This window comes from Ascaphus truei, chromosome 1 (assembly GCF_040206685.1).
Source record: "Ascaphus truei isolate aAscTru1 chromosome 1, aAscTru1.hap1, whole genome shotgun sequence".
Classification (NCBI taxonomy): Eukaryota; Metazoa; Chordata; class Amphibia; order Anura; family Ascaphidae; genus Ascaphus; species Ascaphus truei.
Window position 1 is genome coordinate 518,133,682 of NC_134483.1, and position 18,256 is coordinate 518,151,937.

The 18,256-nt window shown below is 41.2% G+C and overlaps 1 protein-coding gene across 5 annotated transcripts in view; it reads left to right on the forward strand.

Annotated features, from left to right (window-relative positions):
• The window catches only part of CTBP1 (C-terminal binding protein 1), a 428,679-nt gene that overhangs the window by 204,301 nt on the left and 206,122 nt on the right, over positions 1-18,256 (forward strand). The window lies entirely within an intron of this gene.

Genomic DNA, 18,256 nt, shown 5'->3' on the forward strand with positions numbered 1-18,256 from the left:
CTTACCGCAGTTCTCCCTACTTCCATCTCGAGTGTGGTCCAGGCCAACACCACAAGGCCATATGGTCACCTCCATAACCCTCGAGCATCTTCCTCACTGATGCTGGAAGGCACAACGACCTGACCTGCACAATTTTGTTGAATTGTTTTTATATTTATCTGCACCTCCTAGTTTCATATTTAACCAAAACACCAATCATCAACATTGCTATAGTTTGAGTAAACTAACTGCAAACCTGCATAACATATGGCAGTCTGTTCTCCTTCTCCGTCTCTGGTTAGCTTATGGTCATCATTAGTTCACTACTAAACGGAGCAAATCTCAAGTGCGTTCACTTTGAGCGTGCTTCTGGCCCTGCCATTCTGCCTTTTGGACCCACTTTTGTCCATGGTGCTTGCTTTGTTCTTCTGTAGGGTCATCTGAGGGTTGTTGAAACTTTGTTGTTTGGATACTCAACATTTCCATTAGTCGGTAAGCCTCCGAAATTTCGTTTATGGTATATTGTTGGCTGTCTTTAAGCACAGTGAGATGTAAAGGAAGCCCCCATTTGTATTTCACCTTGTGTTCACGTAAGGTTTCTGTAACTGCTTTGAGGTTCCAACGTCGCTGTAAAGTTACTGGGGATAGATCCGATAGATTTGAATCTTACTGCCTTCCATTTCAATTACTTCTTGGTTCCTACAGTAGCTGTTATGATGTTTTCTTTGACATCAAAATAGTGCAATCTGAGGATTACATCCCGGGGGACATCAAGGTTGAGCAATCTATGACGTAGGGCTCTGTGTACCATTACGGCGTACTGAAGCTTTGCACCCTTTTATGGATCTGGGCCTGTGTGTGCCTGGGATCCGGCGACACCAAACTCACCCGACCTCCACCTCTTACGGGTCAAGTCAGTTGCTCAAATAGAGCCATCTTCAGCTCTTGAATGAAGATTCATCTGGACAGACATGTTGAGAAATATCACAAGAACGTTGGCTGTGCGCTGCAAGTGGTCGGGTTGTCCGAATTGACCTTAATCACAATGCCAGAGCTTTTTATCAGTCTGCTCTAAGAGCAAATAGAAACACGTCGATATTGAAAAAAATTAAAACAGAGGCCTGCTCTTGCGTACAAGAGTTTAATGCATTCGGTGTGAAAAGTAAACATTGTCAGCTTGATGTTATTCACCTATTGTGTATAGTTCTCTTCCGCACAAGTATTCTTCAACATTTCAATCTATAGTTGTATAGCCTATTGTTCGGCAAAGCCATTGTGGAAAAACACTATTGATTCTTTTACAGTACTAAATAAATAGTTACAGGTGGGGTTCAACTTACAGAAGCAAACCGTGCTGCTTGTTTATTATCTGTGTTTTTTTTTTTTTCTAAAAAAAAGGTGAGGGAACATTGATGTGAGGATGGAGGGGGGGGGATTTTTTTTTTATTCTTTTGACTAAAGAAATAAACCTTTTCAAATCGAAGACATTCTTCTTTTTACTTGAAAAATGTGAAGAACAAAAATGACATATTGACGTAACTTTGGACACATTTCACAAGAGACTCCAAATTTGAGTCCTGGCTTCAGTGGGATCAGTGTCTCGATTTCGCTGCTTGCGATTGGAAGTCGGTTGCAGAATGACGCCCACGAAGGAACCAAGACTTTAGTTCTCCTGCGGAAATTCTCGGAATCAAACAGATCAAGCACAACGGACATGCGCCCTGCCGAACTGCGCTGCCAGATTGCTGTATGAAAAATTATTCTTCAACAGACGCAATAATATACACATAATAATATACACATTTTCAAATTGTTTCAAATTGATCTGTTATTATTTTTCTAATTATTGAGTGCATTGTTCTATAAAACATATAAAAATACCTGTTTTGTTAAGATTATCACAATAATGCTGTACAATTTACCAAGTGGTCTATAAGTATATGAACGGCGTTCCTCCGCATTCCCCACCCCTGAAAAATAAATATGTGCACATACACCCTGAACTGGGAGGTCTTCCAGAGCTGGTGTGTGATCTCCCTGATCCCCAATATACAACTAGTTTTGTGGAAAATATGGCAGCGCGGTCTTGCTTACTCCAGCGGCCAATGGAAAGCTATAAAACCCTCGCAACGCGACTTTCTGTTGGTGACCCCGTGGTTACATTTTGTTTTGTTTTTTATGATCACGCATTGATACAAAAAAAAAATAACAATTATTATGAGAACTAGGGTGTCCCCGAAGGTCGGGGGACCATGGGGTGTCCAGTTAATGCATTAGACTTGTGATAAACTGGAAGTAGCAATGCTACGATTCATGTTTGTATTTGATGTTTTAAAAATGAATTATTGTATTGTATGTCTTTATTTATATAGCGCCATTAATGTACATAGTGCTTCAAAGTAGTAATACATGTGGTAATCAAATATATAACAGATCATGGGAATAAGTGCTTTAGACATAAAAGTAACATTAAGGAAGAGGAGTCCCTGCCCCGAGGAGCTTACAGTCTAATTGGTAGGTAGGAGAACGTACAGAGACAGTAGGAGGGAGTTCTGGTAAGTGCGTCTGCAGGGGGCCAAGCTTTATGAATCGTGTGTTCAGAATATCCACAGTGCTATTCATATGCTTCTTTAAGCAAGTGTGTCTTAAGTTTTCAAATTTGTATGTGAACGTCTAACTGTAAAACTCACAATAATTGGTGTCGTACAATAAAGGGTTGTCAAGTACGGCACCCCTGTGAGCCCGTGACCTGCATACGGGACAAGGGTTAATACACAGCTTGTAAGCTGCCCCACTTTTCACCTTCACAAAGGTCCCTCAAATGAACATTATATCCCCTAAATCTGTCCCCATATACCATGTCACGGACAGCACACTGGTGAGCACGTGACTTAACTATGCAACCAGGGCTAATACACATCTACTCTAGCCAACTGACCTTTCTCCTCCGCAAGGTACTTTCAATTAGTTAATATTAAGCCCTTAATCAATTGCAATCATATCTATCCGCTGCCACCTCCACAGGTAAAATATATTAGAAAAAACATACAGAGTCTTTGGTCACTGTGTGTTAAGTGCATCGTTTTTCTATAACAAACAATCTGTTGTTGCAAAATGTGTCCGAAAATGTAAATTACTCTCTACAGAGTGCAACAGTTTATTCAGAGGCCCAAAGCATTACTTCTTAAGAATTGTTTAATATGTATAAAAATACAGTGCTTTGATTACAGGAAAAATTATTACAAGAACACACAATTACAATAAATGCACAACAGTTTCTTAAAATAAAATGATAAAACAGAAAACAGAAATCCCTATGCAGTACGTTACTACATGTCGTAGGTTTTTCCCCAGAGAGGTCACTGGCTTAGAAAGATGAAAATTCACATTTCTGATCCCAAACACACCTCTGTTGAATTCCAATTTTCTATTCAAACATGCCAACATTTATGCCCAGACCTTCTGCATTGAAACACACATAACACCCACCCCTGTCGTAAATCAGCTGCTGGGTTGACAGTTTTACAGCTTAGAAAAAAATCTCCTCTAAAAATGCGTTCAAATGTGCCTACATACAGTATATGAAAGACTTCATATCTTCATTTCTCTAATACTTAGACTGACATGAGACATATCAATATATTCTGGCGAGTTTGACTAATGTATCAAGACTTATTTTGACCGGCGTGCTCCTACATTTGAGCGGCAAATGGATATCTGCTCTTTATCACCCTAGTCATGAAGTGTCTGGCCTTATTGCATTCATCTGCTTGAAATGGTTACAAATATCTAAATGTTATTATTCAGAGTATATGTCAGGTCCAGGATTCCATGTTTCATATCTTTTGAACTGTAGGGTTAGTCACGCACATTGGCACTCTGTAGAACCCTTCCAGGGATGCTGTGGAAGTCCCTTTTAAAAGTGTCCTGTTTACTTGGGAGTCAGAAGAGCCATAATTAAACCCATCTCTGGCAAAACAAATGCCCTTGTCCCTAGGTCCCATTCAACACATACAGTACTTTTAGTGGCCCATCAGTGATACCTCACCAATTAAGCCCTCTTTGTAGATCAGCACAGACACAGGAAAGGTCTTGACCTGTCAAACACAATATATTGTATTTTTAAGACAAACAGTAACCACATAAACCCCTGAAGCACCAGATTGATTAAAATATTTAATATCTCATGATATTATCGTGACAAAGGTGTATATGCTTATTTTGTTGTTTGGATCACTTCAAGGAATGAAGTTTGGAGTTCGTTCAAAGTTGCAGTCCGGGCTGGCTTGATGGCAATGCCATCTATCCCAGGGCACCGAGCCCCGCGGTTACAGAGGCCCTGCGCTCTTCCCTATAACCATAAAACTGATTTGCCGGCCACATTGCCATGACGTCACATGACGTGGCATCATTGGAAGAGGAGATCCCGCACCGGACAAATTAAAATGCCCCTCAAAAGCCCCTGCACAGAGGCCCGAAAAACTCCCAGCCGGCCCTCGCTGCAGTTATCTTTAATGAGTAACAAAGCCGTTTTTAGAACATCTCAAAGTTTGTAAATCATTTTTCTCTCGATTTCATAGAAAAATGTGAAGAACATTTTTTCGGACCTAATAAGAACACTGCTTAATGGTCCCTTCTCTTACTGTTCCACTGAATTTTATTTTAGGGGTTGTGGCCTTTCACCAGGACTGGCCCATATTATTATGATGTAATGGATTACATTGGAAGACGAGGTGACATTTATGGTAGACGAGGTGTGCTGGTGAGATAGAACCCCGCGGCTTGTAATGGGCAAAACGGTCCCACTTCACTTCGTGGAAGTCACCACCGTTCTAAGAAATTTGCAACATCTTGAAAAACAGGCCTTTTATCGATTCGCAGTTTTAAAAATGAGTACTTTATTTTGGTGTGTGTTCACGTAATTTGTTAAATTCTTCAAATGTCCAACAGTTTTTGCGCAATATTCACGAAACTTTAGAATTAAGGTGCGGGTAGACCCCTTATCATATTAAGTCGCCCAGGATCCTGGCCCCAGTGACAGAGTGTAAGAGATGTTATGGAGAACGGGAACAGGGCAATTTAATCTCAAACCAGCCAAGTGTCCACCCCTCCCCAGCGTGTTAAGGGAGGGCACCCGGGGATGCAATAGTCAAGAATACAAGGAAACCAAATGGGCCTCATGACATCCGTAACTATATGTACTGTGTATGGATGAAAAGAGCCCTGGTAAAAGAGAGCAAATAAAAATTGTTGTTTGTACTACAAAAGTTCCTGGTGCCCATCATTTCTACCTTTTGCTACCTCATTGCCGAGCAACACAAAGCCTGCACCCTGAGTAAGCCAATGCCTCCTGAGTAGCCAGATGAAAACTCCCTAGGAGCCGGGCAAGGAGGGTTACATTTACATGGGAAAGCACTTTTTTTAATGCTTCCATTAAACCTTTTTTTGGCAGTATACTTTGTTCTATGTCCTCGCTGCAGTGCACTTCCTGTGGGATTTAGCTCCTCTCCTCTGGGTTGCACAGGAAACACACTTTAACTGGTAGATATAATAGGACCTCCTTCACCTTAACTCGTCTATGTAGATTTCGGTCCACTCGAAGGCTGGATAGTGTAGGTTGTTTTTTATTTTCTCCAGCTCCAACAGTGGGACTCATTTATTTTTAAGCCTCCTTTTCTGGGTAGCTTGGGCTTAGATGGAAGGTAAACTTAGGCTTCTTACCTTCACATCAGGCGCTGAGCCACTACTGACACTGGGCACCTTCTCACTTGGGATATGAGGAGCACTTGAGGGTTTCCCTGTCTCTGCAGTATATATGCCTCTGCGACTTGACCCCCAAAATGTCTCTTGGGCGGAACTAAGAACCGGACGTAGGACCGGAATTGCGTTGGATGCCAGGGTTTTATATTTCCTCTCTCAGCCTTGCCTCCATGGAGCTAAAAGCTGGTGAAAAGGTTTCTACTGCTGTGTGTTTCTATGGAAGGTTATTGCTATGTATTGCAGAATTATTCATTTATTCATTATTATGATTTATTCTTGCAGTAATATGTCTTCAGTATCTGACGGCTCCCGGGAATCTAAGCAAGAGGGAGGATGGATGGGGCTGCTTCTAAACCTCAAATCTTCAGCCAAAACTAAGCATTTAATATGTGTGTAACGAGTGCTCACCACAAACAAGCCGGTACCGCGAGGCTGACGTGGGGATGTTGGTAGCCAACGACCTACAACCAATCAGCCATGGTTGTGAAGAGTGGTAGTCGTGCAGCTGGGTCAGGGTAGAAGTCAGATTGGTCCAGGTACTTCTCGTGATCTAGGAGTGGAGAGATCGGATAGTCGTTGTGCGGTGCAGGGGTATCGAATGTAGAATAGTCGTGTCCGTAGCCATGGTCCAGGGGTCAGAGAAGGCAGGAGTCTGGGAGCAAGCTGAGGTCAAAAAATACAGGGAGCAAGACAAGGCAAAGGCAGGACAGCAAGAAGCTAGGGGTAAGCACAAGTTACAAGAACAGAGTTTATGCTCAGCAAGTCTGTAGGAGGGCTGGCTGAGTATTTAAAGGGCAGGCAGCCAATGGAAAGGCAGCACACAGGTGCAAGGTAACGAATGCAGGACAGCCCGTAGCTGCAGGGTAATGAGCAATCAGACATAGGCTGTCCACTGGCAGGGGCGGAGTGCATAGCAGCTGAGAAATAATTGAGAGAATTAACCCCTTGTTTGCTTGTGTCCGAGCGGCGTCTGCGCATAGCTAACGTGCGCCATAGGTTGCCCATGTGGTCACGGAGTCAGAGCGTGGAGACTGTTCCTGCGGTGTTCTTCCTAGCAGCGTGGCGCCTGCGCGCAGGTTGCGGCTGACACGCGTCACTCATGACATCACAAGATGCGCCGCGGGGCCTAAGCCCGATCCTGACAATGTGTGTGGTGTGGGAAAAAAACATATGCCAGATTAAACAAAAAAAAAGACATTTTTTTGCGTTGTACTAAAAAGATTGGAGAAGAGGAATCTTCTATAAAGCTTGAAGACATATATGAATTGTATAAATCAGTTAAGGAGGATAAAAGTGCACCTCGAGCCGTAGGTTATTGAACCCTCTTTGATATATGAAGATTTTAAAATACAGTAGCATCTTTAGAAGAATCAGGATTTTTTGTAACATCATTTCGAATCATCTCCAGATGGATGTGAATTTAAAGATGAGATGGGCACTTTTTCACCTTCTGATATAGATGAGCTAATTAAAGCTATGAGGTCCGCTATGGAAATAGAAGTGTAACGGGTGCTCGCCACAAACAGGATAGAACCGTGAGGCTGAGGTGTGGATTTAGAATACACCAACCTGCAGCCGCGAGACTGCATCCAGTGTGCATATCCATAGTCGTGTGGCCGGGTCAGGCTAGGAGAAGTAGGATAATGCTCATACTAGCCGTGGTCTAGGGTTGAAGAGGTAGAATAGTCGATGTGCATAGCCGAGATCACGGTGTAGAGATGGTTGGAGTCCAGGTACAAGCCGATGCCGTGGATACTAGGAGACAAGACAAGGTTAGCAGAATTGCACAAGGCAAAGCAGTACAAGGCAAGCTGTGTGCTTGTCGTTAGTACTTCGTCGCAGGTTAGGACTACTATTCTCAGCCGATTCATTGCAGGGATCAGTGAGCATATAAAAAGGACTTTAAGCCAATCATTGGAAAGACACAGGGCTGAATGTCATTGCCTCTTGATAGCAGAAACAATCCAGGCTGAATTGTACGGCTGTGAATGCTGATTGCCATCCGCCCACTCAATCGTCAGGAGGTGGAGTAAGCACCGCAGGTGAGGTAGATGAGATGATTATCCTGCTGCCAGTTTGAGTCCTTTGCCTGACAACAGTAGAATGACGCCTATGCACAATCCTGTCAGCGTGAGGGCCAGTGTCACCGTGTTGTCACAGGGCACGTCACGGAGGCGGGACCTAAGACCAATCCTCACAAGAAGATTCAAAAGAGGTTTTAAAGAAAGCAAGATCATGTTTTTTGCTGGGCACAAGAAGTCTACATTCTTTCCAGTTCATTAGGCTGTCAAGTGTAATATTGAAAAGGAATGGAGTGTCCTTGATCATAAAAGATCTTTGTCCTAAATTATTTAATCAATTCTATCCTTTTCCGTTGGAGGATGTGTTGGCTTGGGAATCTGCACCTAAAGTGGATGCTCATGTGTGAAGGATTTCTAAGAAGAGCACGATCCCTTTGGAAGATGGTCCAGAGGTCTGCGGTTGCGGCTACTTGCTTCTCCAGAGCTCTTGGGGCCTGGGTAACTGTAACATGGACCCTGTTAAAGATAACCCTGTTTAAGAAAAACTGCCTCTAAATCCAGCAGGGAGCTGGTTAATTGCTGCCAGGCAATTAACCAGACTCTGCCTGACTAATTAGAACTCTGAGAAAAAGCCTCATGTGAGAAATAGGGCAGAGATTTTCCTTAGCACACCACGGTGCTGACATGAGGAGAGAGTCTTGAAGCACACAGGAGGACTGTGTGCTGACAGCAAGACACAAGGGGACCAGACCTCTATGGACATGGACACAGAGCTTTCCTTGGCACACAAGGGTGCTGACAGAGGAGATAGAGGTCTGAGCAGAGAGATACTCCATAGCACACAAGGGTGCTGACCCAGGAGAGCAGAGTGGCTTCCCCTACAGCAACAGAAACAGATAAGAGACTTTCTTGTTGGACTGTTGTATGAATATATGTTTGGCGTGGTATCCAGCTTAGCTAGCCACTCAGAAAGGGCTGGAGTAAATGTTTAGTTATTCTCCAAAGTTAAGTAGGCCTTTATTTTCTTTTTGTATGTTTTGCCTTGTTAAAGGAACAGGCTCAATAAAGCCAGGATTTAATTTCACCATAATCGGTCTCCATTAAATGTACCTCTGCACACATCTCTTACAGTGACAGATTTGCAAAATAATCTTATTATGGGTGAATTGAGAAATCGGATTCATAAAGATTTTCCATTATTTAAGATGGCTATAGTTTTTTTATATATGTGATGCTTCTAATAACATCCAGCTGCAAACAAGATCTTCAGCAAATACAGTTATGGCTAGAAGAGCCTTCTGACTTAAGAAGAATAGACCTGTGTTCAGTACCATTTGATGGGTATTTCCTATTTGGAAATTAGCTGGAAAGAATTAATGAGAGACAAAGTCAGGGTGTAGGAAAAAAATCCTTACCTCAATAGAGAAGGTGTAGACCCTCGTTCCGACATGCCTTTTGAATTTGCAGCTATGGGCCTCATGTCAGGTTCAATATTTTGTAGAAGAGAGAGTGAGGGTCATGGACAATGTAACGAATGTAACACCTGTGAGCACGTGACTTTTCTCTCCAATCAATTTGTCACAATATACCATAAATTGCTGTCACCACCAAAAATAGTTTCAAGCTTTACTTGCAGAGTCTTTGGCCCCTGTTCACTAGGCAAAAATATGATTAAAGCAGCAATACTACATTTCCCCCTTTTTCTTATCTTTTTATATGTAAAGCATGTGACATTGTAGAATTATATAATCTTTTGGTGCTCCTGTTATAAATCTTTAAAAATTCTGCTTACATAATGGCTGCCTTCTGACTCTATGCTGAACATTATATTACAAATTGTAACACATTAATGTTATAGCTTACAGAGTAATAGACAGTCTGCTGTTTGGAACACAGCAACTGGTCTGCTTGTGATGCTTTGTTGCAAAAGGGTAGAGCTAAAAAAGGTATGTGTCAGAGCCTGTTTCAAAATAAGAAATGGATATTACTTTCTAAATTGTTGCTGTAGCAGCCAAATGATTACCAGTACATTAAAAAGAATCATAAAAAATGGCAGGAGTTTAAAAAAAAAAAAAAAAAACAGAAAGTATTATCTAATACTACAAAACTAATTTATTTAAAAAAATAAATGAAAAAAACACATATAGGATTTTTCGCGTTTTGCTGCTTTAACACACACAACCCTATTGTAGCAAAATGTGTCCCATAATGCAGTTATTCTCTTCAAAAATGTGCAAAGTTCAAATTAGAACCCAAAACAGTATTTATGAAATTTTTGATTTACAGTAATAGACAAAAGTAGCACAGTGCTTAATCACAGAAATTAATGTTACAAGAAATATACATCATAATATGCAGACAGTTTCATAAAATAAATAGGATCAAAACAGAAAATATATACTTTACCACATAATATCAGATCACTCCGAGAGGGGTCATGGATTTAGAAATGAGAGAATTAACTTGCCTTGGCATAAAACACTCCACTGTTGAATTCTAGGTTCATATCTCAAATGCATGGTTTTTAGCTTAATAACCCCTGCATTGAAAACTGAATACGTCCACCCCTTTATCTATCTCTAATGACAATTTTAAGACTTGGGGATAGAAAATAGTTTTTTGAATTAAGAAAATGCCTGAGTATAAAAATACCCCATAACTTTTCTATCACCCCTAGAAGGACGCCACCTTCACTGTTTCATTTGTATAATTAAAATACACGCGTGGAGACCCATCTAGATGAGGGAAATTTCATCTTTGAATGTGAAATATATACAGTATGACATGTAAAATAAACCTGTCATATTTGGAATTAATGTAATTAGCAGAGCTCCCCTGACAGAAATATATCTTTCACATCCTTGTTAATCCTATTGAATCTCAAATAGCTTGTATTTAGTAAAGCTGTACAGACATGTGGAATGTCTTCTTGGCCACACCCTCTTGTTTTACCTAGATCACTTGAGGAATTCCTTTTAAGATAGATAAAGATGTTCTGGTTATTTCCACTCACCAAGAGTTGTGGCTCTATGATTGTAAACACCCCACAATCCTATACCAGGTGGCATTTGCATAACCCCCCTTTTTGACAAACACAGGAAACAGGCTGGGTCATTCTAGCCTGATCCCAATAAAACAAAACCATGTATTTTTAAATGTTACTTGTACTCAAATTAACCGTTTGTGTGCAGAAGTGATAGTATACTGAATATAGATGGGGCCTGTCATCACAGCAAAGATCTAGACAAAAAAAGATTCTCAAGAGGCAGAAGAGGTTCTTTAACTCCAATATCCAGAAATAAAGAATTCTGGCATCAGAATATTCGATCATCCCATAGGAAAAAGGCTTTTATATTTCCCAAAGCAATGGGAACAAGTGATGTCCGCCTGGGTACTAGAGCTCCGGTTTTGCGATAAAGCTAGAGAGTTTCCCTCCAAGAAAGCTTTGTTTTTCAGAAAGGCCAATAGATGAAGTAAAAAAGCCACCCCATTGGAGTTAAAAGAAAAAATTGTGCAGAAACGATAAAAATCAATGTTCTGCAACCAAGAGATTTCATGGCAACTCTAGATTTAAAGACTCCTATCTGCGTCAAACCTCAAAACCTTCACAATCAACATTTTCAGTTCCAAGCTCTGCCCTTCATCTTCCTTATAACCAGAAGGAATTACAGACATACCATACCTAGACAACTGACAACTTCAAATCGATTTAGCAAGCCATCTAGAGAAATTGATTTATATACTAAAACCTGCATGAACGGATCACACATTTTCAGAAGAGCGGTGTAGTACCAAAACAACAGGATCAGTTCCTAGGTTTTATCCTAAATTCTCTACAAGAAAATATGTTCTTATCAGATCAAAGGTCCATAAATCTCATCCGCTCGGGTGAGATTTATGAAGGGCTAGTTTGGTTTCCCTCATAAAATGTTTGGCCGCTTTGGGGCACATGTCTGCGCCCATCAAGGTGATTCCTTGGTCCAGACTTCATTGAGGGAACTCCAGGAAGAACTTCTGAATTCCGAAAGCAGAAGAGGTCCTCCTTAAGTAAAAGCTTATGGAGCAATTTGTTGGTTGTGGAGTTTTTTTCCCCACTCACTTTTAGTTTTTGCTTAGGAATAACACTGGCGAGTAAACGGGAAAGAGGTCCTATTATACCTACCAGTTAAAGTTTGTTCGATATCCCGCCACGAGGGAAGGAGCTAAAGCCCACAGGTAGTAGTGCCCTGCCATGAATCGGACTCAAAGAAAAAGAATTGGCGGTAAGAATTTCCTCTGTTCAGGTCTGTGGTCTTTGTTGTCCAGGTCGGACTGGCTCACCAGGAACCCAGGGAAATTCCTGATGTGAAAGGGGTGGGGGACAGTGCTTAACCTTGGTTCCGATGGTAAGAAGAGGAGCGGGACAGTATTAATGAGTGCACAGGATTAAAGCAGTAGTCTGCCCTAATCGCTTTTTCTTTTTCATATTTCTTTTATATTACTATGGTGACCTCAGATGCTAGAGATTAAAAAACAAAAGATACCTTTTTTTTTTTTTGCATCTTAATTTTTATTGAGATTTTAAAAATAGGAGATACAAAAAATAAAATAATGTGGGTGGGGAACCAGACATATTACAGAACAATCGTTTATATGTATGGATATAAACTCAACACACATTTATCATACTGTTATTGTTCGTTTTGTTTATTTCTTCTTAGGAGATTTTATTTCCAAATATAAACACAAAGCAAATTATAGCACTCAAGAGAGTATCATCGAACCAAGTGTGTGGATATTCTTCAGGCCCACAAAGCCCCTTTATAAATCCCTTAACTCGCCGGTAGGTCAGAGTAGATTGTTTTCTGGATCCATTTTTTTCCCGTTTTCCCTTCATTTATAACATGAAGTTAGCTTGCTCCTCTATCCAGAGGGGCCAGGTGTTATTAAATCTGTCATTGAGCCAATCTGTACGTTTCTGTAAGGGTTCCAGTTCAGGGTTTTGCTGGATCTTGCCCTTACATGGCTGTTGTGTGGCCATCTTGGGTCCTGGCAAGTCTCTTCCTGAATTGGCTGCACCTGCTTCAGGGCTTAAATAGCTTTCAGTGACTCCCAGCCCCAGCCTGAGCATTGTATGCATTTCATTGTGTTCCTGGCCCACTTCTGATCTGATTCCTGAGCCTGCCCTGTTCCTGAACCCTCCCTGTTCTTTTGGATTCCCCGTTTCTGACCTCTGCCTGTTACCCCGGCCACCGCTCCTGTGCTGCCTGCCTTGACCCCAGCCTGTACCCGGACTTGCACGTTTTGCGGTCTGCCTTGACCTCTGCCTGGATATCGACTACTCTAACAGGACTCTGTCCACTGGTTCTGGTCTGTGATCTTATACTCATACCTCAGCCCTGAGGGACCGCTTCATATTCAGAGACGAGCAACGTTACCATTTCTCCAAGTATAGAACATTCCACACTTTGTCTATTACTGTTTTTATTTTGGATATGGCACCTTGCCAAGCACCTTCCACTACACATCTAGTTGCCGATATAATGTGGTTTATTAATTTGCTCTGTCAAAAGATGGTATTATCTAATTTTTGTGTGGAAGTGCAGTCCAAGTGGATGGTGTCAACAGTATTTCTATTATCTCACTCATGAGCCTGAACACTTCATCCCAAAGGTTCGTGATGATGGAGCATTGCCATCAGAGTTGGTACATAGTCCCCACCTAACCACAGCTACAGAAACAAAGTGTGGAATGTTGTTTATTGTATTTATGTACTCTAGAGGGAGTCAGATAACATCTATATAGGAGCTTATAGCTGTTTTCTCTTATCTGAGTATTGATCGATATTTTGGAGATATTATTCAAGATATTTATCCAATCTTGCAGCTCTAGCTACTCACCGATGTCCTCTTCCCATCTCCTAATATGTTGTCGTTCAACATCTCTAGTGATACAAAGTACCTCAAGGTAGAGGGAAGAGATCCAGCCTCTCTATAATGGATTTGTTTTGCAAGTTTTCTCGAATTTAGTATTTTGTTGAGGTGGTCGTGTAGAAAACTGGTTTGAGAGGAAGTGTCTAATCTAAACTCCTTATCAGGTATTTGATGCATTTGCTTAATATTCATAAATGATTTTATCTTGAGGCTCTCCTTTAAATCCTGTGCCCTGAGTTTGTTCTTAAACAACCATGAAAATTGCTCTCTACAAAGACCCGGAGGAAGTCTGGATTACCAAGTGTCGGTAGCATACCTGAATATCCCACTGTTCTACCTCTCTCCAATCCAATTTTATCCCACAATTTTAGAGAATAAGCTATTGTTAGTAAGGTCTGATTTAGCTCTGTCCTGGTTCGTTAATGGAGACACCTGACAGTTTTTGTACTAAGTGGGTTTTTGTAGTGGTTTTCTATCTCTACCCATTGATTGAAGAGAGTGCCAAGAAACTAGTTGTGCAATCTGCACAGCATAGTAATAGGTGTAGAAACAGGGTAATGTCAGTCTGCCTCCAGCCCTTGGCCGAATCAGAACTTCCAAATAAAGTTAAACATAGTTTTTTTTTGGGAGGCTTTCTGTATTCTTTATTTTAATTGGTATTGGGAGGGTTCCGAATAAATACAGAATTTTCGGGACAACAGAGAACAGATTCCGCGCTTGTGCTGTCCGATGTGTGATGTAGGTAGCAGAAAGATTTCCTTGCTGCTTGGCGCATGGAGTAACTCCCCAATAACTCCTAAGCAAGAAAACCTGAAGGTTTTTCTCAGAAAAACGATTTAAAAATGCACTCAGCGCACCGGGGGTCAGTACAAATATAGTATTAATATTTATTGCAGGAACCTGCAATAAATATTAATACTATATTTGTACTGACCTCCAGAGTGCAGTGTGCATTTTTTATCGGGAGTACAGTCATCTTTAGGGCATAAATCCTTCCAAACCATGAGATGGAGTATCAGGACCAAGTCTTGAGATTTTTCTTATGGCTCTCGTAGATATGAGTAGTTGGCTTAGTATAGTGAGGAGAAAGAGTTTAGTAATATTAACCCCTAGGTATTTGAAATTAAGGTTAGCAGTGGTTGGTGTGACTGCTTCAGGTAACAAATTTATATTTACGGCCTCCAATTTTCTGGTGTTTACCTTTAAGCCGGATATGGTCTCAAAATGTTCCAGAATTGTATATAAATTAGGGAGGGAGATTAGCGGTCTCATCAGAGTCAACATTATGTCATCCGCAAATCGACTAAGTTTATATTCTGTTTCGTGGGCTACTAACTCCTGTAATAGCTGGGTTGTTGCGGATCATAGGGTTATGGCGAAGAGCAATGGGCTAAGTTGGCATCCTTGCTCAATTCCATTTTTTATGGAAAATTGCTCTGATATTTGTCCCCCGTTTTTAATAAAGGTCCCGGAAGGTCTATAGAGTAGTCTGATCCAGTTGACAAACTCTCCTCTGAATCCAAATGCTCTCAGGGTAGTGAACAGGTAGGTCCAGTCTACCCTATGAAATGCTCTTTCCAGATCCAGGGAAAGAAGCATTGCTTCGGAATCCGATAGTTTGGCCGCATGTATAAGATTTACGATTCTTCTAATATTAGCAGTGGCTTGTCTATTTAAGATAAAGCCAACTTGTTCTGGGTGTATACATTTTGTAAAGAGGCTGTTCAACCTGACAGCTAGGATCTTTGAAAAGATTTTTATGTCTGTGTTAAAATCAGTAAGATTGGCTGATAGTTGTTACAATCAAGTCGCTCCTTACCCGACTTGTGGATCAGTGAAATGGAGGCAGTTAGCTTTTCGGTTGGAATGTCTTTATCTTTTAAGAAGTTATTGAAAAGGATGGTTAATTTAGGGGCTAATATTTTACGAAACGTTTTATAATATTCTTTCAGAGAAGCAGTCAACCTGGAACCTTTGAAGTAATTTGATGACAAGTGCCTCCTCATCTTGTGTGATAGGACAATTAAGAGTCTCGTTTTCTTGAGTGGTAACTTGTGGTAGCTTGCACCCCTCAAGAAACTACTAGTTTTGCAGAAGTCTTTTTGTTATGCGTCCTGTGTATTTAGGCCTGCTTTTTGCTTTTTGTCTTCTAGTTATTATTTGATTTGGGGCGTTCTCAGTCTCCTAGCTAGCTGTGTCCAGCTTGTTTCTTTAATCCTAAAAATGTTGTGCAGACAGACAATCTTAATGTTCTTCCAGTCTGTTTGACGAGTATCAGGTTCATTCATTTTGTGTTTTGGATCTTTGCCAATAGGTCTGGTGTGGGAATGATTCTTTTTTAATACTAAAAAAATATAAACTATAAAATAAAAAAAACGCATGACAAGCTTGTGCGCAACATACTACTGATATAGGCTTCTGGGGGGGATTGCTTTTTTAAGCAGTTGATTGGAGGCGGAGGGAAGGCACTTCTGCCCAGTTTTCAGCGTCCCAGTGACACGGTTTCTCTGACACAGTACGTCCAAGTCAGGATTTACACTGTCTGCTGATCAATATCCTCAAGAACCTTTAAATCCAAGAGTAGAAATTCACCAACAGGCTTCTTTTAAGAACATGGTTTTCACTGTCGTTCATATTAAAGAGCAGGTTTTTGGTTTTGAAATGTGAACTTTGCAAATGTCAAAGTTAATTTGGAGGTTTGAGTTCAACTGAACGAATTTTCGAACTAAAGCTAAAGCCTGAAAAGCTCCTGCTCATAATAGTTTGTTTTTATTGTGGCTTTATAAATATATATATATGTGTGTGTGTGTGTGTGTGTGTGTGTGTGTGTGTGTGTGTGTGTATACACACACACACACACACACACACACACACAAAACACTGAGTCCATAGAGACTTCAGCCGCGCGGAGGCTGAGTGAAAGCGGGTACTTTCCCTGGCCTTAGACGGCGCGCTGTCTGGGGCCGTGTCGGGGGAGGGGGGCTGTGACATCACGGAGCTGGTTCGCGAACCGCTCACGTGACCGGCCCTGCGCTCCGGCGAGCTCAGAAAGTAAAGATTTGTTAAGACTTACGCTTCCGCAGGCGTGCGGGAGCCCCTGCTAAAGCCGCTCTCATTGCGGCTGCAGGGGCTCACTGCCGAGCAGCAGCGCGCCTCAGCACGGGTCAGCGCCTAAGCGCTGACCATGCCCGAGGCCATAGACATACGTTACCGTTCCGTGGTCTGGTAAAGCAAGAGACAGCACTCAATTGTAGAAAACTTCAGTGTATTAGTGAAAAAGTGGTACATCAAGAAACCCAACGTTTCGGTCCTCCAAAATGAGACCTTCCTCAGGGGGATATATATATATATATATATATAGATATATATATGCAACATTTTTGAGTTCGTGAACAAACCCCCCTGAACTTTTGCAAAGTAAACTGAGCAGGAATATATTTGAACATTTTAGCAAAGTTTGAAACTTTAGCAAAACATTTTTTTTTTATCTGCTTATTTTCATTTTTTTCCTCCACACTTATTTAAAAAAAACAAACAATAAAGTTCCAGCAAAACCAAACCACAAAACTTTTTTTAGAACAACAACCAGGTGAAGTGCCCAGCCTTAAATAGTGTCTGTGTGGCGGTCAGGCCAAATTAGTTAGATTTAAAGAAGCAGTCCCAACATACTTAAAAAAAAAATATTACATTATGCAAACTGGGGCTTAACCAGAGCTGAAAATAACGTGGTTCTGCTCCAGATGACAGAAAGCAGAGGTCTCAAAGTGCACTATGCCGGTGCTCCTAGGTGTAGGGGAAATAGAGAGACATCAAGGCACACGGCAAAAGACGCGATTTAATTCAGACACAGAAACCAATGTTTCGATGACCATGCAGTCTTTATTAAGGTGAGAGCCTTGATGTCTCTCCATTCCTGCTCCAAAGGACAACATACACTTCCCATTAAAAAAATATCTATATATAAAAAACAAATCAACCCGGTGGGATGGCTGCTTTAACCTGCACCCATATTCTTTCACACATGGAATTGCTGTATGTCCGGCTTCTTTTCTTCCTATAATTATATCTGGTTGTACTTGAATAATAATTGACTGGGAGAGATGGAGCAAAATAAAGATGCAGGGACACAGCTGCATATTGCTCAGTGTGAGAGTCACTGACTAGGATGATTCATTTGTCAGCGGATTTGTCAACATAGCAGTTTGATTTGTGCTACTCCACATCTGTGCGTCATTGTAAAAACGTCTCCACCTTTGCAGATCCTGCCTTTTTTCCCCTCTTTATGGCGTATCTTATCCCATGATGGCTTGGCACGGGATGTAGCCGGGTATGATGTGTCGCTGACTCCATGACTCAGTTATTTGGACGCCTTAACTAGAAAAACAATACCCACTGTATGATAGCCACTTTCCAAAAAGGAATGTACTGAAGTTAAAACGCCCGTCCCACTCAGGCACCTATTTTTATCTTTGCTACAAACTGCCTCTTTTAAAAAAATGTTTTTACCATAATCACATACTTAATTCCATTCTGTTTTTTTGTTTTTTTTTAATTAAATATTGATAACTATTTGTTGGGGGACCT